Source organism: Podarcis tiliguerta (assembly GCF_965153285.1).
Source record: "Podarcis tiliguerta genome assembly, chromosome: 4".
In the NCBI taxonomy this organism is placed as follows: Eukaryota; Metazoa; Chordata; class Lepidosauria; order Squamata; family Lacertidae; genus Podarcis; species Podarcis tiliguerta.
Window position 1 is genome coordinate 7,602,891 of NC_139537.1, and position 26,268 is coordinate 7,629,158.

The 26,268-nt window shown below is 45.6% G+C and overlaps 1 protein-coding gene and 1 long non-coding RNA gene across 2 annotated transcripts in view; one reads left to right on the forward strand and one right to left on the reverse strand.

Annotated features, from left to right (window-relative positions):
- MAP6 (microtubule associated protein 6) overlaps positions 1 to 26,268 on the reverse strand; it is a 60,375-nt gene that overhangs the window by 29,632 nt on the left and 4,475 nt on the right. The window lies entirely within an intron of this gene.
- The window catches only part of LOC310675839, a 324,788-nt gene continuing 311,285 nt past the window's right edge, over positions 12,766 to 26,268 (forward strand). The window contains exon 1 of the long non-coding RNA XR_014510216.1: positions 12,766 to 12,776. This is a non-coding gene — a long non-coding RNA (uncharacterized lncRNA). The remainder of the gene's footprint in view (positions 12,777 to 26,268) is intronic.

Sequence of the window (26,268 nt, forward strand, 5' to 3'; positions counted from 1 at the left end):
TGCTTGGCAGGGGGTTGGACTCGATGGCCCTTGTGGTCTTTTCCAACTCTATCATTCTATGATTCTAAGCATGTTCGCTGGAGGCGCAGAGGCCAGCATTGCGTGCAGCGACCGTCCCCCCCCCCCGGGCATGCTCACTGAGTTTGTATCCTCTGGGCCAGGTGTGGGGACCTCTTTGGCCCTCCAGATGTGTCTGAGCCACAACTCCCATCACCCCTGGCCATTGGCCATGCTTGCTGGGAGTTGTAGTTCAGCAACACCTGAAGAACCCAAGATGCCCACACCTGCTCTCTTGGCAGACGCAAATCATGAAGCCTTTTAAGAGAAATGGGTCAGTGGTGGTTCAGTGGCTGGTGGTTCAGACCCACCCAAGGACGGTTGTGGACATGGGGGTTGGACTAGATGACCCTTAGGTGCACCCCAGCTCTGCAGTGCTATGATGCTATGATTTTATTGGGATGCGGGTGGCGCTGTGGGTTAAACCACAGAGCCTAGGACTTGCCGATCGGAAGGTCAGAGGTTTGAATCCCCGCAAGGGGTGAGCTCCCGTTGCTCGGTCCCTGCTCCTGCCAAGCTAGCAGTTCGAAAGCATGTCCAAGTACAAGTAGATAAATAGGTACCACTCCGGCGGGAAGGTAAACGGCGTTTCCGTGTGCTGCTCTGGTTCACCAGAAGCGGCTTGGTCATGCTGGCCACATGACCCGGAAGCTGTACGCTGGCTCCCTCAGCCGATAAAGCGAGATGAGTGCCACAACCCCAGAGTCGGCCACGACTGGACCTAATGGTCAGGGGTCCCTTTACCTTTTAGTTCCCGTGCTTCTCCAAATGAGTCGGTATAGCATGTAAAGCATATAAAGCCATTGCCACAACATCCTCCGTAGTAGCCCTCGATAGCCCTCTCCTCCACCGTGAATTTGCCCAACCCTCTTTTAAAACCATCTACATCGGTAGCCATCCTTGCCTACTGTGGCAGGGAGTTCCATAGTTTACCTACGTTTAACTATGTGCCGGACGAAGAAGCACTTTATTTTATCGGTACTGAACCTTCCAACGTTCCGTTTCTTTGGACGTCCACAAGTTCTAGTGGTTTGAAAGAGGGAGTGAAATGTTTCTCTGCCGCTTCCTCTATTCCATGCATAAATTTGCAAACTTCTGTCATGTCCCCTTTCTTTCTTTCTTTCTTTCTTTCTTTCTTTCTTTCTTTCCCCAACCTAGTGCCTTCTCTGGCTGCAGCTGATGGGAATTGTTGTTCAAAACAGCTGAGTTGGGTGAAAGCCCCTGAACACCGGGAGAGGTAAAAAAATTGGCAGCTGTGCCCCCCAAAAACTCTGGTTGCTATGAAAATCTGAAGCAGTGGTCTGTTTGTCGAGTCTCTCCCTGGAAACGAAGGGCGAGAAATGCATCCCAAATAGTTTGGCTCATTCCAGAACACTTAGAAAGCTGGACATTGGCACATGCAGAGTCTAAGATGCTTGGATGACTGGAAAATCCGAAAGCACGACTTACGGCTGTCTTGCTGAAGGAAAGCAAGCCTGGGCTTCCTGGTCCCTGAAGTGGATACTGCCTGGGACCCTCACCCCTTGATTTCAATCAGAGAAGAAAGATGCAATGGAAATTCCACTAAGAATAATATATGTTTGATATGTTCCATCTGCAAGATGCACATTTTCAGCTACATGAATCTCCACCAAACCAAAAAGTCCAGCAAAATCCTTAAAGAAGGACAGAACTTTCTTTATGTATGCTACAACAGCAGGAAGAATACTCATTGCGAAGTATTGGAAGACACAAGAACTACCCACTCTGGAAGAATGGCAGATGAAGGTGATGGATTATATGGAATTGGCGGAAATGACCGGCAGAATCCGAGACCAGGGAGAAGAGTTGGTGGAAGAAGATTGGAAGAAATTTAAAGACTACTTACAGAAATACTACAAAATTAATGAATTAGAATGATGTTGGATTGAGGTTAAGTGGTTTTTAGTAATAATGTCATGAAGGAATATGTAAAAATGGATTGTTAACAGGTGAAAAGCTAAAGTTATAATATATTAAGATCAAGATAAGGATAAAGTAAAGAGGGAAAGGATTTGCTGAATAAATAAACTGAACTGGAATACAAAGAGGGGAGGTGTGGGGAGGTCCGGGAAACAAGCAAATGCAAGATATGTTATGAAAAATTGAACTGTTTTTAATTGTTTTTCTTTATTATTTTTGTATTTTTTCTTTTTTCCTTTTGTGATGTTATGGAAAATCTTAATAAAATATTATTAAAAAAAACAACAACAAAAAGTCCAGCAAAATCCACCACCACTGCTCCCTCCAGATTTGCTTTCTCAAACTCCCACTTGCCCCAAGACTCAGAGGTTGGTGCAAAGGCTCCTGAGACTGCTAGCTGTTTTCATGTTCCTTCTGCACCATTTTTGCATTTTCCCCATTGGTTTTGGGCCGGTTTTGCCAGTTTTCAGCCTTTTTCCAGTTTGAATTGATTTAGTTAGTTATGTCCTGGCACCACGCATACCACCGAGGTCTCACGCAAGTCAAACGCATGGAAGTAGGGATGCACCTGCCCGCATGTTTGCATTTGAAAACTACAATCGTGTGGATGAAATAACTTCAGCAAAGCAACTACCGTATTTTTTGCTCTATAAGACTCACTTTTCCCCTCCTAAAAAGTAAGGGGAAATGTGTGTGCGTCTTATGGAGTGAATACAGGCTGCGCAGCTATCCCAGAAGCCAGAACAGCAAGAGGGATTGCTGCTTACACTGTGCAGCGATCCCTCTTGTTGTTCTGGCTTCTGAAATTCAGAATATTTTTTTTCTTGTTTTCTTCCTCCAAAAACTAGGTGCGTCTTATGGTCTGGTGCCTGTTTGCTTGCCGATCTGCCCACTCGACCACTTCCATCTGCAGAACCGTTGCAGGAGCCAAATAACGGCCATTCAAGATTTGAAAGAAATTAATCTTTCCTTGTGGTGGCAGCCACACTTTGGAACTTCCTGCCTATAGATGTCAGGCAGGAACCGTCATTGTACTTTTTTTTGGGTGCCTGCTAAAATCATTCTCCACCTGCTTCTTGGGAGGAAAGCAATGACAAACCTAGACAGCATCTTAAAAAGCAGAGACATCACCTTGCCAACAAAGGTCCGTATAGTTAAGGCTATGGTTTTCCCAGTAGTGACGTATAGAAGTGAGAGCTGGACCATAAAGAAGGCTGATCGCCGAAGAATTGGTGCTTTTGAATTCTGGTGCTGGAGGAGACTCTTGAGAGTCCCATGGACTGCAAGAAGATCAAACCGATCCATTCTGAAGGAAATCAGCCCTGAGTGCTCACTGGAAGGACAGGTCCTGAAGCTGAGGCTCCAATACTTTGGCCACCTCATGAGAAGAGAAGACTCCCAGGAAAAGACCCGGATGTTGGGAAAGACAGAGGACACAAGGAGAAGGGGGATGACAGAGGATGAGATGGCTGGACAGTGTTCTCAAAGCTACATGAGTTTGACCAAACTGCGGGAGGCAGTGGAAGATAGGAGTGCCTGGTGTGCTCTGGTCCAGGGGGTAATGAAGTCGGACATGACTAAACGACTAAAAAACAACAACAAAAGCATTCACATTTAGGAAGGCCAATGTGGGTGGCGCTGTAGGTTAAACCACAGAGCCTATGGCTTGCTGATCAGAATGTCGGCAGTTCGAATCTCCGCAACTGGGTGAGCTCCTGTTGTTCAGTTCCAGCTCCTGCCCACCTAGCAGTTCAAAAGCACATCAAGTGCAAGTAGATAAATAGGTACCGCTCTGGCGGGAAGGTAAACGGCATTTCTGTGTGCTGCTCTGGTTCGCCAGAAGCGGCTTAGTCATGCTGGCCACATGACCCGGAAGCTGTACGCCGGCTCCCTCGGCCAATAAAGCGAGATGAGCGCTGCAACCCCAGAGTCGGCTATGACTGGACCTAATGGTCAGGGGTACCTTTACTTTTACCTTTATCCAGCTATGCTGCTATGTCCTTTAATCTGGTTTTTAGCTAATTGCAGATTTGGATTCTTTTTGAATGTCTTAAATTAGTTGTTTGTAAGCGGTTTGTTTTAAGCCGATAATTTCATTGTTTCATCCTTTTTGTTTCATGCAAAAAGTGGTGGCCCCTCTCAGCTCTCACCTGGGAGCCTTCCCTCCTTCTCCCAGTCTCTCACCCTGGGGGAGGGGGGTCTTCCCTTCCCTGACTCTCAGGGTCCTTACACACACCTTCATGTGTATGTAATCCTTGGACCCTGATAACAGGCCAGAGCAGAGAACGCCAAAGGAAAACAAAAGAGAAGAGAAAGGAGAAAGGAGATAAACAGAAGGAAATAACAAAAGAAAGAAAGAAAGAAAGAAAGAAAGAAAGAAAGAAAGAAAGAAAGAAAGAAAGAAAACAAGGACTTTCCATTTTCTGCCTGTCAGGTAAATAATAATAAATAACAATAATAATACTACTACTAATAGTACTACTACTAATAAAATTTCTTTATACTGTGCCCTCCCTGGCCAGAGCCAGGCTTAGAGCGGCTAACACCAATAAAATTTCAGTAAAAATATAATAAGAAAATGCAATTTAAAATAAATAAAAGAAATTATTCAATACATTCCCTCTAGGATGACATCCAGCTATTCTACTTTCTCTAAAGCAATATTTCCCCAATCTTCAGACCCAAATGTCTGAAATTGTTTTTAATGGCTAATACCATTGTTCTAATCTTTTTGTCAATGGGTGGTATATAATTTTTTTCTTCCAATTTTTTTTTATTATTTTCTTTACATTACATATTCTTTCTTACCATACATTTATCAATATATAAACCTTTTTGCTCTGCCGAGCTTGTGACCTCTCTCCATCCCTTCAGTTGGTATCCCATATCAAATTCTTTTCGCGTATTTTATCATCACATCTTATCTATTTTACATTGTAGGAATTACTTCAATCCTGCTAGTGTTTTTAAGTTTTTACAGCTGTCCTTTAAATATTCAATAAATTTCCTCCAATTGTCCTGGAATCTCTGCATGGTATATAATTTTTAATGAAACAAATCGCTATGAGCACGCTTTCTGAACTTATTCTGGTTGCAGTATATGATGTGATGCAAAATCTGATCTCTTTGAAAAGAAAAGGAAAAAAATGTACATGCACAGACTAGGCTTCGCTGCAGCAGGAAAGCAAACTTAGGAGCTCTCCGTCGTTTCAACACCATTTTCTACAAACGGATGACCTCTTTTGCAAAAAATAAAAAACAAATCCTGGAGCCCAGCTTCTCAAACTACTAATTTAGCCCTGCTTCTCCCCATGTCAAGAATCTCTGCAAACATCAGGGCTGCCCCCAAAGGTCTCAGGGGAGTCTGCAAGGCAGGCAGAGAGCCTGGAAGCAGATGGCGAGATTGAGAGTCATCTTTTCTTTGTTTAATTAGCCATCCACTATAAAAGGACTCGGTGACTGAAGTGGAGGCAGCAGTTGACAGGCTTTTGCTGTGTCACAGGTGGTGTTTCTGGGAAAGCCATCATTAAAAGAGAGGGAGGGGGGAAAATCAGTGTCAACCATCACATTCTAGATAATGTGCAACGAAGCTTCGCAGACACTCTGCTTAAAATTTAATGCGTGCCAAGGTTTAGTCCTTGCGGCTTAGCACAAACTAACCCTCCCTTTATTTCTGTTTGATCCTCTCCCGTCCCAGAGGGAGAAACAGCCTTTATGTGTCCCCTGAATATGCACAATCCTTATCAGTTTCCCTGTTCACAACACTAAGCGGGGCATCCAATGTACTCAACGCTGTTAGTAGGCACAGCAAAAGTTTCCCCTCTTTCCTCCGCTTGAATGTGCCCCACAGTTCTGCTCTGGAGCAGTAGGAGAACCCCCGGAACAGATTTAGGGGATGGAGATGGGGAGAACACGCAAGACGAACAGTCATTAAACAGCCTGGGAGTCATTCTGGACTCACAGCTGTCCATGGAGGCACAGGTTAATTCTGTGTCCAGGGCAGCTGTTTATCAGCTCCATCTGGTACGCAGGATGAGACCCTCCCTGCCCACAGACTGTCTCGCCAGAGTGGTGCATGCTCTAGTTATCTGCTGCTTGGACTACTGCAACGCGCTCTACGTGGGGCTACCTTTGAAGATAACCTGGAAACTGCAACTAATTCAAAATGTGGCAGCTAGGCTGGTGACTGGAAGCGGCCACCGAGACCATATAGCACTGGTCTTGAAAGACCTACATTGGCTCCCAGTACGTTTCTGAGCACAATTCAAAGTCTTGGTGCTGACCTTGAAAGCCCTAAACGGCCTCAGCCCAGTAGACCTGAAGGAGCGTCTCCACCCCCATCGTTCAGCCCGGACACTGAGGTCCAGCTCCGAGGGCCTTCTGGCAGTTCCCTCCCTGCGAGAAGTGAGGTTACAGGGAACCAGGCAGAGGGCCTTTTCAGTGGTGGCGCCCACCCTGTGGAACGCCCTCCCATCGGATGTCAAGGAAATAAACAACTATCTGACTTTTAGAAGACGTCTGAAGGCAGCCTGTTTAGGGAAGTTTTTAATGTGTGATGCTTTATCGTTTTTTTAATATTCTGTTGGGAGTCACCCAGAGTGGCTGGGGAAACCCGGCCAGATAGGCGGGGTATAAATAAAAAATCACTATTATTACGATGATGATGATGATGATGATTGCTTTCTCCTGCTCTGGAGAGTAGGAACCAAACCAACATCTTCAAGCTACCAGAAAGGAGATTCTGACTAGGAATAACCTTCTGAGAGTGACAACAGTTTGACATTGTAATGGAGTCCCTTGGAAGGTCGAATGGATTCTCTATCTCTGGATGGTCATCTATCAAGTATGATCTAGTTGAGATTCCTGCACTGCAGAGGGTTGGACTAGATGACCCCTGGCTTCCCTCCTAACTCTACAATTCTGAGATTCTATGGCAGCTCCCTGTGTTCTCAATATGATTCCTAATCTGGGGAAGAAGCTCAGTGGCAGAACAACTGCCTTGTTATGCAGGAAGTCCCAGGTTTGATCCCCAGGATCTACAGATATAACTGGGAATCCCTAAAGAGCTGCTGGCAGTCAGTGTTGGCAACACTGATCTAGATGGACCAGTGGCCTGATTCACTGTAAGACAGCTAGCCTAGGTTCCTACAAATTGCAGTGCAAGAAAGGAAGAAAGCACCCGTCGCTTAAACCAGAAGCGACAAGCCCTTTCTTCGGCTCAAGAGCTGCATTCCCCCTTGGCCAAACATTCCTGCCATAAACATCCCCTGATAAAAGGGCCACTTGGAGCTAGCGGTCATCGCCACATTTTGTGGCAGGGAGTTCCACAAGTACGCAGGAATCTCCCCATTGCCGTCTGCTGCAGGAGTGGACCAGCCCAAGATATGCTTGTGGTTTCTTCCTGCTTCCAAGGAAGAATGGAGAATGAAGTTGATGGAATATGCAGAGATGGACAAATTGACTGGGAAAATAGGGAACCAATGTGACCAGAGATTTACCGAGGACTGGAATAAATTTACAGAATATATCAAAAATGTATGTGAGGAGCAACTAACGCTTGTTGGTTTTCAAAAAGCTTTGTGAAAAAGACTGATTGAAATGTTGTTTGAAAGATAGGTTAAGATTAAGAGTGGTAAAGTGCAATATAAATTTAAGAAATGTGAGATGTAGTGAGAATATGGAGAATTGTCAGATAGGCTGAGGGAAGTCCAAAAGACGTTTATGTACAAGGCGAATGTTAAATTTGGATAAAATGTTTATTGGAAATTGAATAAAAATTAATTATATTATATAAAAAAAAGATATGCTTGTGGTTGGAGTAAAGGTCAAGATGTTCCCATCATTCAACTCAGAGAAGTTGACTGGCGGCGGAATGCTATTTCAGCACTGGACAGCGCCCTCCTGGGGGAGGTAGACTAAGGCAGGTGACACAACGAAGACTCAGTGACCCTTTTCTCCGTATCACCACCCTCACAGGCATGGTTGGTGGGAATGCAGGAGGGGGTCTTCTCTGTGGTGGCAGCCCCCAGGCTACTTTTGAACTCCCTTTCTGGAGAAGTTCAGAGGCATCGGTCCTGTATACCTGAAGGAGCGTCTCCAGCCCCATTGTTCTGCCCAGACACTGAGATCCAGTGTTGGGGGCCTTCCGGCAGTTCCATCATTGCGAGAAGTGAGGTTACAGGGAACCAGGTAGAGGGCCTTCTCAGTAGTGACGCCTGCCCTGTGGAACACCCTCCCTTCAGATGTGAAGGAAATAAGCAGCTATCCTATCTTTAAAAGACATCTGAAGGCAGCCCTGTTCAGGGAAGTTTTTAATATTTAATGCTGTACTGTTTTTAACATTTGATTGGGAGCCGCCCAGAGTGGCTGGGGAAACTCAGCCAGGTGGGCGGGGTATAAATAATAAATTATTATTATTATTGAAAGGTTGTTTTCTGCTGCTCCAGAGAAGCGGACATGGAGCAATGGATCCAAACTACAAGAAAGAAGATTCCACCTAAACATTAGGAAGAACTTTCTGACAGTAAGAGCTGTTCGACAGTGGAATTTGCTGCCAAGGAGTGTGGTGGAGTCTCCTTCTTTGGAGGTCTTTAAGCAGAGGCTTGACAACCATATGTCAGGAGTGCTCTGATGGTGTTTCCTGCTTGGCAGGGGGTTGGACTCGATGGCCCTTGTGGTCTCTTCCAACTCTAGGATTCTATGTTGTTGTTGTTGTTGTTGTTGTTTCCTCCTTTCTGCCCTTCTGCCCGCACCTTTGTTCCAACAGGCCTTAGGGAACTGACTGCCTTTCATGAAAGAGCTGGTTCTATCCCACTTTCATTGCAATTATTTGTATGGTTTTAATAGATTAGATAAAATGGTAAAGGTAAAGGTAAAGGACCCCTGACAGTTAAGTCCAGTCACAGACGACTCTGGGGTTGCGGCGCTCATCTCACTTTACTGGCCGAGGGAGCCAGCGTTTATCCAAAGACAGTTTTTCCAGGTCATGTGGCCAGCATGACTAAGCCACTTCTGGTGAACCAGAGCAGTGCACAGAAATGCTGTTTACCTTCCCGCTGGAGCGGTACCTATTTATCTATTTGCCCTTTTTTGGCGTGCTTTCGAACTGCTAGGTTGGCAGGAGCAGGGACCGAGCAATGGGAGCTCACCCCGTTGTGGGGATTCGAACCCCTGCCCGTTCGGGCCAGTCTTGCCAGACTCTAGGGTTGTGCGCTCATCTCACTCTAGAGGCCGGGGGCCAGCGCTGTCCGGAGACACTTCCGGGTCACGTGGCCAGCGTGACAAGCTGCATCTGGCGAGCCAGCGCAGCACATGGAACGCCGTTTACCTTCCCGCTGGTAAGCGGTCCCTATTTATCTACTTGCACCTGGGGGTGCTTTCGAACTGCTAGGTTGGCAGGCGCTGGGACCGAACAACGGGAGCGCACCCCGCCACAGGGATTCGAACCGCCGACCATGCGATCGGCAAGTCCTAGGCGCTGAGGTTTTACCCACAGCGCCACCCGCGTCCCATAATAATTATAATAATGGCCCCCAAAACACCCAACACCTTGCTGTCCCTGCTTGAGGCAGCTGTTTTTATTTTATTTTATTTTATTTTATTTTATTTTATTTTATTTTATTTTATTTTATTTTATTTTATTTTATTTTATTTTATTTATTTTATTTTTTTGCTAGCCCTGGAGAATGAGTGTAAGAGGGAAAAATGGGCACTGGCCTACAAATGTTCTAAAATGAAAACAAAATAAAGGAAATAAATTTGCAAGAGTTCAAACGAAGGCAAACCTCTTGGACAGCTGGAGGGTGGTAGAGTATCCGCTTTGAATGCAGAAGGTCCCAGGTAGGACTAGGAATGTCCCCTGCCCAAAAAACCCCAGAGAGCTGCTGCCAGTCAGTGCAGACACTATTGAGCTACATGGACCAATGTTCTGATTCCTTTTAAGACAGCTTCCTGTGTTCTTATTGAACTGGGTGGTAAAACACCCTGTGTCAGCTCACTTCTGGATGGTGGTCTGCAGCAGATGTGGTCTGCCATGGAGGTGCTGGAAGAAGCAAAGATCACCCGTGTTGAAGCAATGATTCCTCAACATCAACTTTGTTGGACTGGTCATGTTGTGCGGATGCCTGATTATCGTCTTCCAAAGCAACTACAGTGGTAGCTCGGGTTACAGACGCTTCAGGTTACAGACTTTGCTAACCCAGAAATAGTACCTCAGGTTAAGAACTTTGCTTCAGGATGAGAACAGAAATCGTGCTCCGGCGGTGTGGCGGCAGCAGGAGGCCCCATTAGCTAAAGTGGTGCTTCAGGTTAAGAACGGAGCTCCAGAATGAATTAAGTTCTTAACCCGAGATATCACTGTACTCTATTTGGAACTTAAAAATGGAAAGCGTAATGCTGGTGGTCAACAAAAGAGGTTTCAAGACACTCTCAAAGCAAATCTAAAAAATTTTAGTATGAACACTGACAACTGGGAAACACTGGCCTGCGAGCGCTCCAATTGGAGAACAGCCTTTACCAAAGGTGTCATGGGCTTTGAAGACGCTCAAACTCAGGACAAAAGGGAGAAACGTGCTAAAGGAAGGGTCGCTTGGCAAACCCTCACCGTAATCAACTCCCACCCGAAAACCTGCGTCCCCACTGTGGAAGGACGTGTGGATCCAGAATTGGTCTCCACAGTCCCTTATGGGATCACTGCGAAGACCGTGTTCATGGAAGACAATATTACTCAGGTACGAGTAATCGCCACAGAGGAAGAAGCTGAAATCAGCAGATAACCTGCTGAGTTACTCCCATAATATTTATTGATGTGGGGAGGGGTGGCGCAAGCGAGAGACAGAGAGAAAAGCAGTGCAAATTATGGATCAAGAAAAGCCATCAGGATAATTTGAATCCTGATGGACCTTCCATCCATCACCAGGCACTTTCTATTACAATTATAATTGCTAGATGCTGCTCCGAACCTCCAGGGAAAAGATGCAAGGGATCTCAAGGTCAAGGCAGACAGGAAATCAACCAGACAGCCTGTTAAAGGGGAGGGCTCCTTCATCACCAAGTTGCACTCATCCAAGGATAACAAGGGTGCCAACCAGAATGAGCTTAGTCCAACCCAGCTCAAGTGTAATCTGATAGACTGTGTGGGAAGCACCCGGAGATAAAAGGAGAGATTAATATAAGAATATTCTGGATACCTGGTGCATGCCAAAGCGCTCTGGGCTTAGTCCTTTAACTTCAGTGGTTCTAAGGTTGACGAATCAGGCTACCCAATTTTTGTGCGTGAGTTGCAGCCGTGTAGGAACAAATTTGGCATGGGGACTTTGCAGCCTCTCAGATCCTGATTATCTTCTTCCAAAGCAACTACTCTATTCCAAACTTGAAAATGGAAAGCATAATGCTGGTGGTCAACAAATCTACACCGTGATCAACTCCCGCCCGGAAACCTAGGTCCCCACTGTGGAAGGATGTCTGGGTCCAGAATTGGCCTCCACAGTCACTTACGGACTCACTGTTAAAACTGTGATCATGGAAGACAATCTTACTCGGCTATGAGTGATCGCCAAAGAGAAAAGACTGCCACTGTCATGCTTTCTATCGTTTTAAAGTACTATTTGACGTTTAAATTTGGTTTTCTTTTCCTTTCCTTTCCTCCTTTGCAAGCCACTTTGATTGCAATAGCAAAAAACCGCTAACAGACATCACCTTGTGCAACCACACTTGGAAGACGCTAAAAAGTTCAGATGGTGTCAGCTGGGAAAAGTTCAGAAATGGCCACCCAAAAACGATCAAGGTGTGATTCTCCCTTTTTAAGTTGGGGAAAAAGAAGGTAAGATGGGGGGACCATGACCGGGAGTGTATAAAATTATGGTGCAGAGAAAGCAGAGGTTTCTTTCCCCTCGCACATAACAATGGAACTCAGGAACATCCAATAATAATAAAAATGAACGTTGGATGATTCACACTAGATAGAAGGAAGGAGGGCACAGACCATCTGCAGAATGTGCTTCACGGATAGCCACCAACTTAAAAATGGAAAGCATAATGCTGGTGGTCAACAAAAGAGGCTTAAAGACTCTCACAAGACAAATCTAAAAAAATGTAGTATAAACACCGACAACTGGGAAACACTTGCCTGCGAATGCTCCAGTTGGAGAAGAGCCAAAAGGTGTCAGGGGCTTTGAAGACACTCGAACTCAGGATGCAAGGGAGAAACGTGCTAAGAGGAAGGCACGCTTGGCAAACCCTCACTATGATTGACTCCTGCCCAGAAACCTATGTCCCCACTGTGGAAGGACGTGTGGATCCAGAATTGGTCTCCACAGTCACTTACGGACTCATTGTTAAAACCGTGTTTATGGAAGACAATTTTTCTCAGCTACGAGTGATCACCAAAGAAGAAGTTAGACTACAATTCATCTTCTTCCTGGGCAATGGCTTTGGTGGGTGGGGACAGGTGATGAGAGTCAGAGGCCATCTGAAGGACCACAGGCCCACCTGGAGCAAATGAATGAGAGAGTTAAGGTACAAGCATCTTTGGACACATTTCAGTTGGTTAGAGCGTGGTGCTGATAAGGTTGCAGGTTCGATCCCTGTATGGGACAGAAGCATATTCCATCAATGCAGGGAATTGGACAAGACGATCCTCGTGGTCTCTTCCAACTCTACAATTCTATGATTCTGTGATAAGAATTTTGTATCATGTGTTATGTTGTGAGGACCTTGCCACAGCGGCAGAAAGCACCGAATCTATAGCTTTTACTGCTCCCGACAGTCTGGACCAAAGGGTAGGCAACCTAAGGTCCGGGGGCCGGATGCAGCCCAATCGCCTGGAGAAGAGGAGGTTAAGGGGTGATATGATAGCCATGTTCAAATATATAAAAGGATGTCACATAGAGGAGGGAGAAAGGTTGTTTTCTGCTGCTCCAGAGAAGCGGACACGGAGCAATGGATCCAAACTACAAGAAAGAAGATTCCACCTCAACATTAGGAAGAACTTCCTGACAGTAAGAGCTGTTCGACAGTGGAATTTGCTGCCAAGGAGTGTGGTGGAGTCTCCTCCTTTGGAGGTCTTTAAGCAGAGGCTTGACAACCATATGTCAGGAGTGCTCTGATGGTGTTTCCTGCTTGGCAGGGGGTTGGACTCGATGGCCCTTGTGGTCTCTTCCAACTCTATGATTCTATGATTCTCAATCTGGCCCATGGACGGTCCAGGAATCAGCGTGTTTTTACATGAGTAGAATGTGTCCTTCTATTTAAAATACATCTCTGCGTTATTTGTGGGGCCTGCCTGGTGTTTTTACATGAGCAGAATGTGTGTTTTTATTTAAAATGCATCTCTGGGTTATTTGTGGGGCATAGGAATTTGTTCATTTCCCCTCCCAAAAAAATATAGTCCGGCCCACCACATGGTCTGAGGGATGGTGGACCGGCCCACAGCTGAAAAAGTTTGCTGACCCCTGGTCTGGACAGCTCTTCTCTAAAACATTGCAATGTCCTCTTGCACGACTCTAGATAAGAGCTACAGTTTGCAGGCAGGAATTTTGCAAAAGTTTACATGTTGGCTACACAGATTTGCCATGATCTGAGCAGCTCCTGGAAAGCTCACATCAATCACCGATGATGTCGTTTTGGAGGTCTTCATTGCCAGATTTAAGAAAATGCAGGTTTCATAGCATGGGGGAAGGGAATAGGTTGTAGAATTCAATAAGGCCATATTCAAAACGCAAGAACGCGACAAGCTTGGAAACACAGGGGCGTGTGACTAGCCCATTCACAAGAATGAGTTTCACAGGTCTGGGAAAAGCAGGGTGGGCCAAACTCATTCACAAAAATGAGGGCCAGCAAGTGACTGGTTTTTGTGAGAGTTTGTGAAGCAGCTGTGATCTGCAAGTAACAGGACCTGAGATGTGGCCTGATTTGGCATTCAATAAGCTTTTAATTACACCCACTCCTTAGGAGTGTATGTTTATTTGTTTGCATGTTCTGCAAGCCTCTGAAAAGTAATTTTCACCCCCGCACACCGCACCAAAACTATTATTCATCCTTCCTCCTCCGTGCCTGAGATCTTACTCTGCTTGTGGATTTGTTAACGGGAAAGAACCCGAAGGAAAATGACGGAGGGTTCAAGTAGCAGCTATCTTGGGGAACAGCTGTGAGCATGAGTGGTGAGGGCCGACAAAAAGAGCCTAGAGATTGTAGCCAGCGGTGGCTGGTCACCGCTGTGATTGGTGGAGAAGAAGGCAAGGAGCAACCAAGATGTTCAAGGGTCTGGAAGCCAAGCCTGATGAGGAACGGTTGAGGGAGCTGGCCAACCAGATACCTCCAGATGCCTGAAAGGTGTGCAGAAGAGGGCAACCAAGATGATCAAGGGTCTGGAAACCAAGCCTGATGAGGAATGGTTGAAGGAGCCAAGCATGTTTAGCCTGGGAAAGAGGAGATGGACAGAAGACGTGACAGCCATCCTCAAATATCTCAAGGGCTGTCCCATGGAAGGAGGAGCATGCTTGTTTTCTCCTGCTCTGGAGGGTAGGACCGGAACCCACAGCTTCGAGTTACAAGAAAGGAGATGCCGACTCAACATCGGGAATAACTTTCTGACGGTAAGAGCTGTTTGACCATGGAACAAACTCCCACAAGAGGTTGTGGATTCTCCTTCCTTGGAGGTTTTTAAGCAAGGTTGGATGGCCATCTGTCCTGGACGCTCTAGTTGAAGTTCCTGCATTGCAGGGGGTTGGACTAGATGACCCTGGGACCCCCCTTCCAACTCTGCAGTTCCATAATTCTATAAGCAGAACCAGAGCCAATGACTGGCAGAGGCAACTACCATATTTTTCGCTCTATAAGACGCACCAGACCACAAGATGCACCTAGTTTTTGGAGGAGGAAAACAAGGCGAAAAAATATTCTGAATCTCAGGAGCCAGAGCAGCAAGAGGGAACGCTGCGCAGTGAAAGCAGCAATCCCTCTTGCTGTTCTGGCTTCTGGGATAGCTGCGCAGCCTGCATTCGCTCCATAAGACGCACACACATTTCCCCTTGCTTTTTAGGACGGAAAAAGTGAGTCTTATAGAGCAAAAAATACGGTAATTCTAGCGTTGTCCCCGTCCTCTTCCTTCTATAAAGTCCTAAGGTGAGCCTATGGAGGAGGAAGCTGATAGGAAGATAGGAGGAAGGCAGGCAGGCAAAGACTGGCGAGCGAAGAATGAGGTTAGTGGGTCAGAGCTGCATTTGCCCCAATGGACCACCCCCTCCCCGGGGCCACTGAGATGCAAGGAGGAGGTCTCAGCACTGGGAACCCCCATGATTGGAAAGTTTAAAAATGATAATCAGAGGGAGAAGTCACTGAAGATTGAGCATGTTCAGTAGCCAAGGAACAACAACAAATTAATTAAATTTGTATACTGCTCTATACCTGCAGGTCTCAGGGCCATTACAACAACAACATTAAATTATTAATTAAATTTGTATACTGCTCTATACCTGCAGGTCTCAGGGCCATTACAACAACAGCATCAAATTATTAATTAAATTTGTATACTGCTCTATACCTGCAGGTCTCAGGGCCATTACGACATAAAGCCACAATATAAAAGCACAAAATACATAATAAAAACGAAAATGAACACAACCCAGTAACTGCTGCAAAAGAAAGCTATAGAAAGGCAGGAAGTGGAATGATAAGGAATGGAATATGTTCGTTCTGTATCTGTTGAATAAATGATGTTTAGAGAGGAATGTGGCAGGAGGTGTTTTTGGGTCCTTAGGACTGGGGGTAGGAAAGGATACAGAGCCTCCATTTCAGGGGTTGGATTAGATGACTTTCAGTGCAGTGGCAGAGGAACCATCTCTGGCACCTGGGGGGGGGGACGCCGAGGGGCAGGGCAGGGCAGGGCAAACCGCCCAGTGGCGCCCGCGTGGCATCCGTACGGAGTGCACACGTGTGGCATCCTGTAGAGAGTGCGCCCGCGCGGCAGCCCATATGGACGCTGTGCGAGCAGCGCCCATACTAACTGTGCACACCCTTGGCCGCTCTACAGCTGGGGGGAGGAAGGGGCCATCTTGCCACTCACACCCACACCCACACACCCCAGAGTGGCACCTGGCCCAGCCCGCCCCCTCTGCCCCCCACTTCGTACGCTCCTGTCTCAGGGTCCCTACCAACTCTACAGTTCTATGATTCTACCTGAAAAGGGCCCCCTGAATCCATTTGTTATCTTTTCTAGCTATATATTATGTTATTGAATTGAAATACTTTATTGTCACTTGTACAACTTGTATACAGTGAGATTACACGAGCCCCCCCACTCAGCTCTCTTAGTCTTAATTCCACTCGTTTACTCACACACACACACACACACACACACACACCAAACCCAAAAGTCAGTCGCCCTGTTGTTATCTTTTCATTCAGCAGCCTAACAGCCCACGGATAGAAGCCGTTCTTTACCCTGTTGGTGCGACTAATCATGCTTCTTTATCTTCTGCCTGAGGGCAGGAGATCAAGAAAGTGCCGACCACGGTGTGAATCATCCCTGAGAATTTTCCTCACTCTCCTGAGGCAATGTTCTTCCACTATTTCATCCAGCGGATTCACGGGACAGCCCATAATATATTGTGCTGTATTCACCACCCTCTGTAGGCACTTCCTATCAGATGATGTCAAACCAGCGTACCACACTGTGATGCAGTAGGAAAGGACACTTTCTATTGTGGACCGGTAGAAGGAGATCATCAAATGTTGATTGACATCATTCTTTCACAATATCTGAGGAGATGGAGTCTCTGTTGGGCTTTCTTAACCACCTGGGTTGTATTGATTTTCCATGTAAGGTCTTCACTGAGATAAACTCCTAGGAATTTAAAGGAAGAGACTCTCTCCACACAGCCCTCCCCGATGTACAGCGGGGCTAGTTGTCCTCTCTTCCTCTGAATGTCCAACACCATCTCCTTTTCCAGCTATATATTATGTTATACTTACATTAACAACGCAGAGGTTGGATGCTTCAAAAGCTGCGCTCGACATTCTCTCATTTGGCTTGAAGCCAAGCGAGGGGCTCAATCCATTTCCCCCCTCCCTTTCTGAGCTACTGTGCTGACCTCTGCACACCTGAGCCCAGAGTGCTTGCCAGCAAAGCACTTTAGGGGAGTGGAGCGTCCGTGATATAATGCAAGCCTGCACACGTCCTCCTCTTCTTCCCCAACTGCATCACATCGCAGTAACTGGAGCAGACAAGTAATTACCTGGCAATAAATTTGCGGTGCACGGATGGGTGTGGGCTCAGCAAGTTCCCTACCCCTACACACACATAAACACACACACACGGCCGGATTTAGGTTTGATGAGGCCCTAAGCTACTGAAGGTAATGGGGCCCGTTATATGTCTAGCTGTCCTTTGTCAACAACAAATGGTGGCTGTTTTTTGTGTTGAATAAAAGCTCTATGGTAGTTTATGGACCTAATAGGCATCTCAAGCCATTTGCGCAAAACAAAATATGTATTTTATCAAAGTAATTGTTGAACTGAAATGAAATTAAGAAGTATATTAATAGTGAAATACAATTAAGAAGAAGTATATCAAAGATGAAATAATTATTAAGCTCTAACTTAAAATGGGACACGGGTGGTTCTGTGGGTTAAACCACAGAGCCTAGGACTTGCCGATCAGAAGGTCAGCGGTTCGAATCCCCACGACGGGGTGAGCTCCCATTGCTCAGTCCCTGCTCCTGCCCACCTAGCGGTTCGAAAGCACGTCAAAGTGCAAGTGGATAAATAGGTACCACTCCGGCGGGAAGGTAAACGGCGTTTCCATGCACTGCTCTTGTTTCGCCAGAAGCGGCTTAGTCATTCTGGCCACATGACCCAGAAAAACTGTCTGCAGACAAATGTCGGCTCCCTCGGACAGTAAAGTGAGATGAGCGGCGCAACCCCAGAGTCGTTCACGACTGGACTTAACTGTCAGGGGTCCTTTACTTTTTTTTTTTAATGTAGGTTTTATTTTTAAATGGCCCTAAACAGCCTCGGCCCAGTAGATCTGAAGGAGCGTCTCCACCCCCATCGTTCTGCCCGGACACTGAGATCCAGCACCGAGGGTCTTCTGGCAGTTCCCTCTCTGCGAGAAGTGAGGTTACAGGGAACCAGGCAGAGGGCCTTCTCGGTGGTGGCACCTGCCCTTTGGAACACCCTCCCACCAGATGTCAAGGAAATAAACAACTATTCTGACTTTTAGAAGACATCTGAAGGGAGCCCTGTTTAGGGAGGTTTTTAATGTTTGATGTTTTATCGTGTTTTTAATATTCTATTGGGAGCTGCCCAGAGTGGCTGGGGAAACCCAGCCGGATGGGTGAGATATAAATTATTATTATTATTAAGCATATGCAAGAAGAGTTTTGTGCACTGGCCACAGTGGTGAGGGAGAGAAGAGGCAAACCATGTCAAAGATTTGGCAGGAGCATTAAGCTTTAAGCACGGGCTATAATTGTTGTATTTCTAAAAGCTCCTCTGTTGGCTTGTGCTCACGATGTCCTGCAAAGCTCAGCTGCCAGGATATCAGGCAGGTACTTGGATCCTCAAAATAGTATCCAAAGAAGAGCTAAGATGTTTATCCAGAGATTAGCCAGACAATGCTATTATTAATGAAAGTGAGCAGGACTTGGGTATTATTCATCAAGCAGCAGGGATTTCATTAACCAGGCAGCTGCAAAGGTTGCAGCGTGGACCAAAAAGGAACATTCTACTCTTTCTGACACCTAACGAGCAAATTCAGTGGTTAACGAAACCAGCTAGAAAATGCAGGTTCAAATCTCTCGCTATCTGCGAAGAACCTTTTCCGATACTGAGGCACACTCTTTTCCCCCTGAATTAAAACAGGAGTGCACCTGGGTGTGTAAAAGTGAGGAGGCCAATTCCGTTCTCTCTATGTGAGTTGCCGATCTGGGTGTGCCTCTTCAGAAAGCCCACGGGAGGAACCAACACAGAGATACAGTGGAAATATTTTTTTTAAAGGTAAGATAATTCTGCTACGGGACGCGGGTGGCAATGTGGGTTAAACCACAGAGCCTAGGACTTGCCAATCAGAAGGTTGGCTGTTCGAATCCCCACAATGGGGTGAGCTCCCATTGTTCGGTCCCTGCTCCTGCCAACCTAGCAGTTCGAAAGCACGTCAAAGTGCAAGTAGATAAATAGGTACTGCTCTGGCAGGAAGGTAAACAGTGTTTCTGTGTACTGCTCTGGTTCACCAGAAGTGGGGGTTGGACTCGATGGCCCTTGTGGTCTCTTCCAACTCTATGATTCTATGCTGGCCACATGACCCGGAAGCTGTACGCCAGTAAAGCAAGATGAGCACCGTAACTCCAGAGTCGGTCACGACTGGGCCTAATGGTCAGGGGTCCATTTACCTTACCTTTAATTCTGCTACATCACTGAATTGGATTACACTGGTTGGAGAGAGACTCATCTCCAGCTGATGGAAGGGGGGGGGAGGCCACAGAGCATACAGAGACATAACAGGAGGCTTCCTCTTTGCCAGGGACATTGAGTTCACCAAAACCTTTCACTATTTCATTCTTTTATGTGTCCAAGCATCATAACCAGGTTCCTTGTGGCCAGGGCTTTGCAGAGCCAGGCACAGGCCCAGGCCAGGTAGATAACCTGGCCACAGAGAAGTGAGGCTGGCCTCAACTAGAGCCAGGGCTTTTTCGGCCGTGGCTCCGATCTGGTGGAACACTCTGTCACAAGAGACCAGGGCCCTGCGGGACTTGACATCTTTCCGCAGGGCCTGCAAGACAGAACTGTTCCACCAGGCCTTTGGCCAGGGCACAGCCTGACTCCCTCCATTGGCAATCTTCGCAGAGCTCTGGCCCAATGGTTGCCAGTGGCTTGAATTAATTAATTTTATAATGAATGATTTTAGAGTGTTGTTTGTGCTGTACTTTTGTACTGCTTTATTGTTGTTAGCTGCTCTGAGCCTGGCTTCGGCTGGGGAGGGCGGGATATAAATAAAATTTATTATTATTATTATTATTATTATGTGCCCCCCTTTTTTGCCCTGGGGATAACTGGTCTTATAAATAAGTAAGTTTATAAATAATTTTCGCAAAAGTTATGATGACAAATAATTTTATTTCAAGGCTTGAACCGTATCTGCACATAAAGACAAAATGGAAAATATAGATAAATATGCTGACCAAGGACCTTTGGAATCGAAGGCCTGGGCCAAGTGGCCCATATGCGCCCCCCCCCCTCTGTCTGGGCCTGCCTGTGACCCCAGCTGTCACAGACTGGCTGGAGAATGATGGAAGGAACCAGCTGGGGAACCCCCAAGGGAAGAAGGCTCAGAGCCCAGGGATTGGTGGTGAGGCAACTATGAGTATTCAGAGGGAAAAGAAGGAGAAGACTGGGAGCAGAAGGTGTTGGAAGCTGAAGAAGTAACAGGGTTTAGTGAGCAGGAAGAAACTGTGGCAGAGAGCAGTGCAGAATCAGAGGCAGAAGAGGAGGCAGGAGAGGAGGGAGACCAAGAAGCAGGCTGCAGAAGAAGCTGGGGTCTCCCCCTCCTGCTGCAACCAGTCCCCACCCCCACTGGTCTCCTAGGACCAGAGGTGGTATGAAGAGGTTGGAGGAGAGACACACAAGGCAGCAAAGTCTCAGATTGCTTGGGAAGGATCTAGGGGAGAAGGAGATTTAGGGAACTGTGGCATCAAGGCAAGATCGACCGGACAGAGTTGTGCTCCCAAGGTCTGGCCTACTGAGCTGCTTGTTTCTTTGCATAAATAGTTAGCTTCAATGAAGCCATGCGAGTCCTTACTTGACCTGCTCTTGGCACCAGCACAGAGTCTGGGCGTTCCTGATCTAAATAGTCACATCCAACAGGTCCATTCAACATAGTGAGGATATAGCATCCTAACTTGGACATAACATCTACTGAAACCACAAGGACTGTCTTTGATAATAATAATAATTATTATTTATTATTTATTATTTATTATTTATTATTTATTATTTATTATTATTTATACCCCCGCCCATCTGGCTGGGCTTCCCCAGCCACTCTGGAAGGCTTCCAACAAAATATTAAAATACAGTAATGCATCAAACATTAAAAGCTTCCCTAAACAGGGATTTGATTTGTGTGTGTGTGTATATTTAAAAATATTATCCACTGTGTTTAACTGTCCCTTTTTTTGTCACCATCCGCACCAGCAGTCTTATTGCATTAGACCTGAAATCCCTCTGGCCTTTTCGTTGTGTAAAGCATAAACGCTTAAATGCAAACGATATAATATTGTTTTACAGGTTGCCCGTTTTACAGCACAAATGCTTTCACCTGCCTTTCCCACCCATCCCCTTCCACACCCGTGAAGCTGCCTTAGACTGAGCCAGTGACCAATCCCACCAGAATCTCTCCCAGATCTCAAGATCAGAGAGTTTTGCAGCTTGGCTGGTGTGCAGCCTCCACAGCTGAGAAGCAAAGGAGCAAACCCAAGTAAGTCTTATCCAAGCAAATCGTTATTTATAGGTGCCACATAATACCCATGGTGACAGCAGCCACGAAACTGAAAGACACCTGCTTCTTGGGAGAAAAGCAATGACAAACCTAGACAGCATCTTAAAAAGCAGAGACATCACCTTGCCAACAAAGGTCCGTCTAGTTAAAGCTATGGTTTTCCCAGTAGTGATGTATGGAAGTGAGAGCTGGACCATAAAGAAGGCTGATGGCCGAAGAATTGATGCTTTTGAATTATGGTGCTGGAGGAGACTCTTGAGAGTCCCATGGACTGCAAGAAGATCAGACCGATCCATTCTGAAGGAAATCAGCCCTGAGTGCTCACTGGAAGGACAGATCCTGAAGCTGAGGCTCCAAGACTTTGGCCACCTCATGAGAAGAGAAGACTCCCTGGAAAAGACCCTGATGTTGCGAAAGATGGAGGGCACAAGGAGAAGGGGACGACAGAGGACGAGATGGTTGGACAGTGTTCTCGAAGCTACCAGCATGAGTTTGACCAAACTGCGGGAGGCAGTGGAAGATAGGAGTGCCTGGCGTGCTCTGGTCCAGGGGGTCACGAAGAGTCGGACACGACTAAATGAATAAACAACAACAATACCTATTGTGCATTCTTAAGAAATTGATATTTTAGTGTGGGAGCACCTACATTGTGGGACTCCCTATTGACATCAGGCAGATGCCTTCACTGTACAATTTCAGGGCTTGCTAAAGAAAACAAAAGGAAGTCAAACCTTGAAATGTTCAAATGATTGTAAAATTAATGGAATGTAGACATTTGAAGAGTATAAATAAAAACTTTTTTAAAAGTAACAATAATATTAGCCTGTTGACCAATTGACAGTTGATTAATCCATCTAATAGATCAATTCATCTAACCAAACAAACAAACAAACCAGATCTGATCAATCAATCTTATCTAATCAAATCATTCTAATTAGAATCATAGAACTGCAGAGTTGGAAGGGACCCCGTGGGTCATCTAGTCCAACCCCCTGCAATGCAGGAATTTTCTGCCCAATATGCACCTAGGACCCACAATCCTGAGATTAAGTCACATGCTCTACCGATTGACTAAGCATTCAAGCAAACATTGCAGCCGTAGTTGTGATGCATGCATTTGCAAAAACATTTGTCTCTGTTGTCTGTTTCTAGGATGCGCTTAAAAACAGCATTCCCCAACCTAGCGCCCCCCAATACTTTCACCAACTCAAAGCCTTAAAAAATGGAGGTCAATGTGCGTATTGACCCATAGATCTTGTCTGTTTTATCATGCAGGGGTCAACAAACTTTTTCAGCAGGGGACTGTCCCTCAGACCTTGTGGGGGGCTGGACTATATTTTTTGGGGGGGAATGAATGTATTCCTATGCCCCACAAATAACCCAGAGATGCATTATAAATAAGAGCACACATTCTACTCATGTAAAAACCCCAGGCAGGCCCCACAAATAACCCAGAGATGCATTTTAGATAAAAGGACACATTCTACTCATGTAAAAACACGTGGATTCCCGGACTGTCCGCGGGCCGGATTGAGAAGGCGATTGGGCCGGATCCGGCCCCTGGGCCTTAGTTTGCCTACGCATGGTTTAATGCATTAACAATACTGGGAAATAATAAGCCATTGCCATGTTTGCTCCTACAGCCGCGGTCAACCAACCACCTTTCCAGACAAGAATTACTGTACTTAATTTTTACATGTGGATTCCATTCACTGAAACTAAGAACAGCAAAGCATTCTGAACACTGCGCTGTCTGCACCAACACTATCACACAATTTTGGTTATCCTTGATTATTTTAACGAAAGGAGAAGACCTTTCTCTCTCTCATACACACATCAAACACACATGCACACACCGTACCGCCACTTCTTAAAGATATGTAGCAAAACCATTTGAAAAAACGAAGAAAATTTCTCAAAAAAACCCCCCCCACACAGCAGAAAATCATCCCTGGTTTTCCCTGGCGGGTGTGTGGGTGCTTTTTAGGAACAGGGATGCCGAAAGGCTCTCTGCACACAGTCGCGGCTAATTGAAATGGGAGGAGCGCTCCACATTGCCTTTTTAGAAAACCAGAAGATGATTCACGGCGTCCCTTTTAATTAAATATAACTGCATCTGGAAGAGCTACGGTTCTATTTCTGTTTTCCAGACTTGACGGCTTCCCAGCTTTTCAGGGACGGCATTGTGCTGACCGACGAGGGCAGAAAGAGAATTTGCCAGGTCTTCTGCTAAACGATAACTGGCCTTCAAACACAGAAGGGCGACAGAAACAAGAAACGGTGAAAGGAAGAGGTGAGGAGCAACTACGTTTGGGTGGTGGGAGTACCGGCTCGGCTTCGCCGGTGCGTCTACACCATGGGTAGGCAAACTAAGGCCCGGGGGCCAGATCCGTCCCAATCGCCTTCTAAATCTGGCCCGCGGACGGTCCAGGAATCAGCGTGTTTTTACATGAGAAGAATGTGTCCTTTTGTTTAAAATGCATCTCTGGGTTATTTGTGGGGCTTGCCTGGTGTTTTGACATGAGTAGAATGTGTCCTTTTATTTAAAATGCATCTCTGGGTTATTTGTGGGGCATAGGAATTTGTTCATTTCCCCCCCAAAAAATATAGTCCGGCCCCCCACAAGGTCTGAGGGACAGTGGACCGGCCCCCTACTGAAAAGGTTTGCTGACCCCTGGTCTACACAGCCATGACCACCCCTCACGTTGCATCTCCCTCTCTTGGAAAGCAGCAGGTATGCCTGGAAGCTGGTCAGGGTGGATAAAAATCAATGACTTTTTTTAAAAAAATCAACCAATCAATCAATTATTTTTAAAAAAATAAATAATAAAAATCTGATATATTTTTTAAAATTTAAATTGGATTTTTAAAAAAATTAAATCAGTTTTTTTAAAAAATAAAATGCTTTTTTGTGGAAAAATCTTTCTAAAGATAGTTTTCTATTTAAGTTACATTATAGTCCAAAGGCTATTCACCAGGAAATATGGATTTGTTTTTAATTACGTAGCATGAGGCTTTGTATGCAATGTTTAAAATTTTCCATTAATACATTCGCAATGTCATGCTCTTCCAGACGTTTCTGTAAGATTATTTGGGGTAGTTTTTTCTAACGACAAGATATTATGACAGATGCTTCTTTTTGAAGAAGAGTGTGCTACAGAAGTTTTAAGTTTTTCCTGTGTGCTAAAACTCAGTCTAAGGTGTGTGTGTGTTTTTTGAATTGCTTAACCACATCAGTTAACAAACGTGGAGATGTATGCTATAACGTTATTGTTTTAGTTAAACAATTTTTTTTAATTGTTATTAAGGAAATGCTTATTTTTCTCCTTCCAATAAAGTACAGCAGAAAAGTTGTCCAAATATAAACAGTTAACTTACGAAACCTCACAATCATTTCACAACTATCTGCCTCTATATGTTTCTAATAGTACAGTGGTGCCTTGGTTTACAAACAGTCTGGTTTGCATACGTTTTGTATTATAAACACGTCAAACCCGGAAGAGCATGTCCCAGTTTGCAAACTACTTTTGGATTACAACCCCTTTTTTTGGTATTACGAACAATTTTGGGGGGGATGTTCATCTGAGAATCAATCACAGTCAGTGCTGGATTTGCGTATAAGCTAAACAAGCTATAGCTTAGGGCCCCACTCTTTTGGGGGCCCAAAAAAAAATTAAAGGAAAAAAACTGGGTCTACATTTCCAAAATATAAGATAAAAAATAAATAATATAAAACCTACATGCAGCAACAGTGTTTTGTGTTGTTAAGGCTCCTATGATGTAAGTCATGGGCCCTGCCTGCTAGCCTGCTCCCTAAAATATCACTGTTTTGCTTCTTTCTGTATATAGGGTGCCTACATTCTGCATGGAAGGGTTGCACGGCAACATATGCAAATGGCTTAAATTACCATAAATTACCATATAGCATTTATTCAACAAAAAGACTGCAACAATTTGTTGTTGACAAAGGACAGCTGGACATATAAAGGGCCCCATTACCTTCAGTAGCTTAGGGCCTCATCAAACCTAAATCCAGTCCTGATCACAGTCAGTTCATCGTTTGAAAAATGAGGCTTTAGAGCCGTCTTGGCCGCCCAAATGGCAACGAGACTGTTTTGGTGACTGTAACTTTAGTTTAAGGAGCCATTTGGCACCGAGTCCCCCACCACCATCGAGTATCTAATACTGCCCCCCAACCTCACAATGTCCATGAAAGCAGTGACACACAGCGAATGTTACTGGAGAAAGGACTCTGTGAATAGAGGGAACCAGGCAGAGGGCCTTCTCGGTGGTGGCACCCGCCCTGTGGAACGCCCTCCCATCAGATGTCAAGGAAATAGAGTCATACCTCCGGTTACAGCCGTTTCAGGTTGCGTTTTTTTGGGTTACGGACCACCGAAAACAGGAAGTGCTGGAACAGGTTACTTCTGGGTTTTGGCGGTCGCGCATGCGCAGAAGCGCTAAATCGCAGTGTGCGCACAGACGCGCTGCTGCGGGTTGTGAATGCTGCGAGTTGCGAACGTAAATCCCGCACGGATCACGTTTGCAACCCGACTGTCCACTGCAAACAACTGTCTGACTTTTAGAAGACATCTGAAGGCAGCCCTGTTGAGGGAAGCTTTTAATATTTGATGAATTATTGTATTTTAATATTTTGCTGGAAGCCGCCCAGAGCGGCTGGGGAAACCTGGCCAGATGGGCGGGGTATAAATGATAAATTATTATTATTATTATTATTACTTTTATTATTATTATTATTATTATTATTATTATTGAAA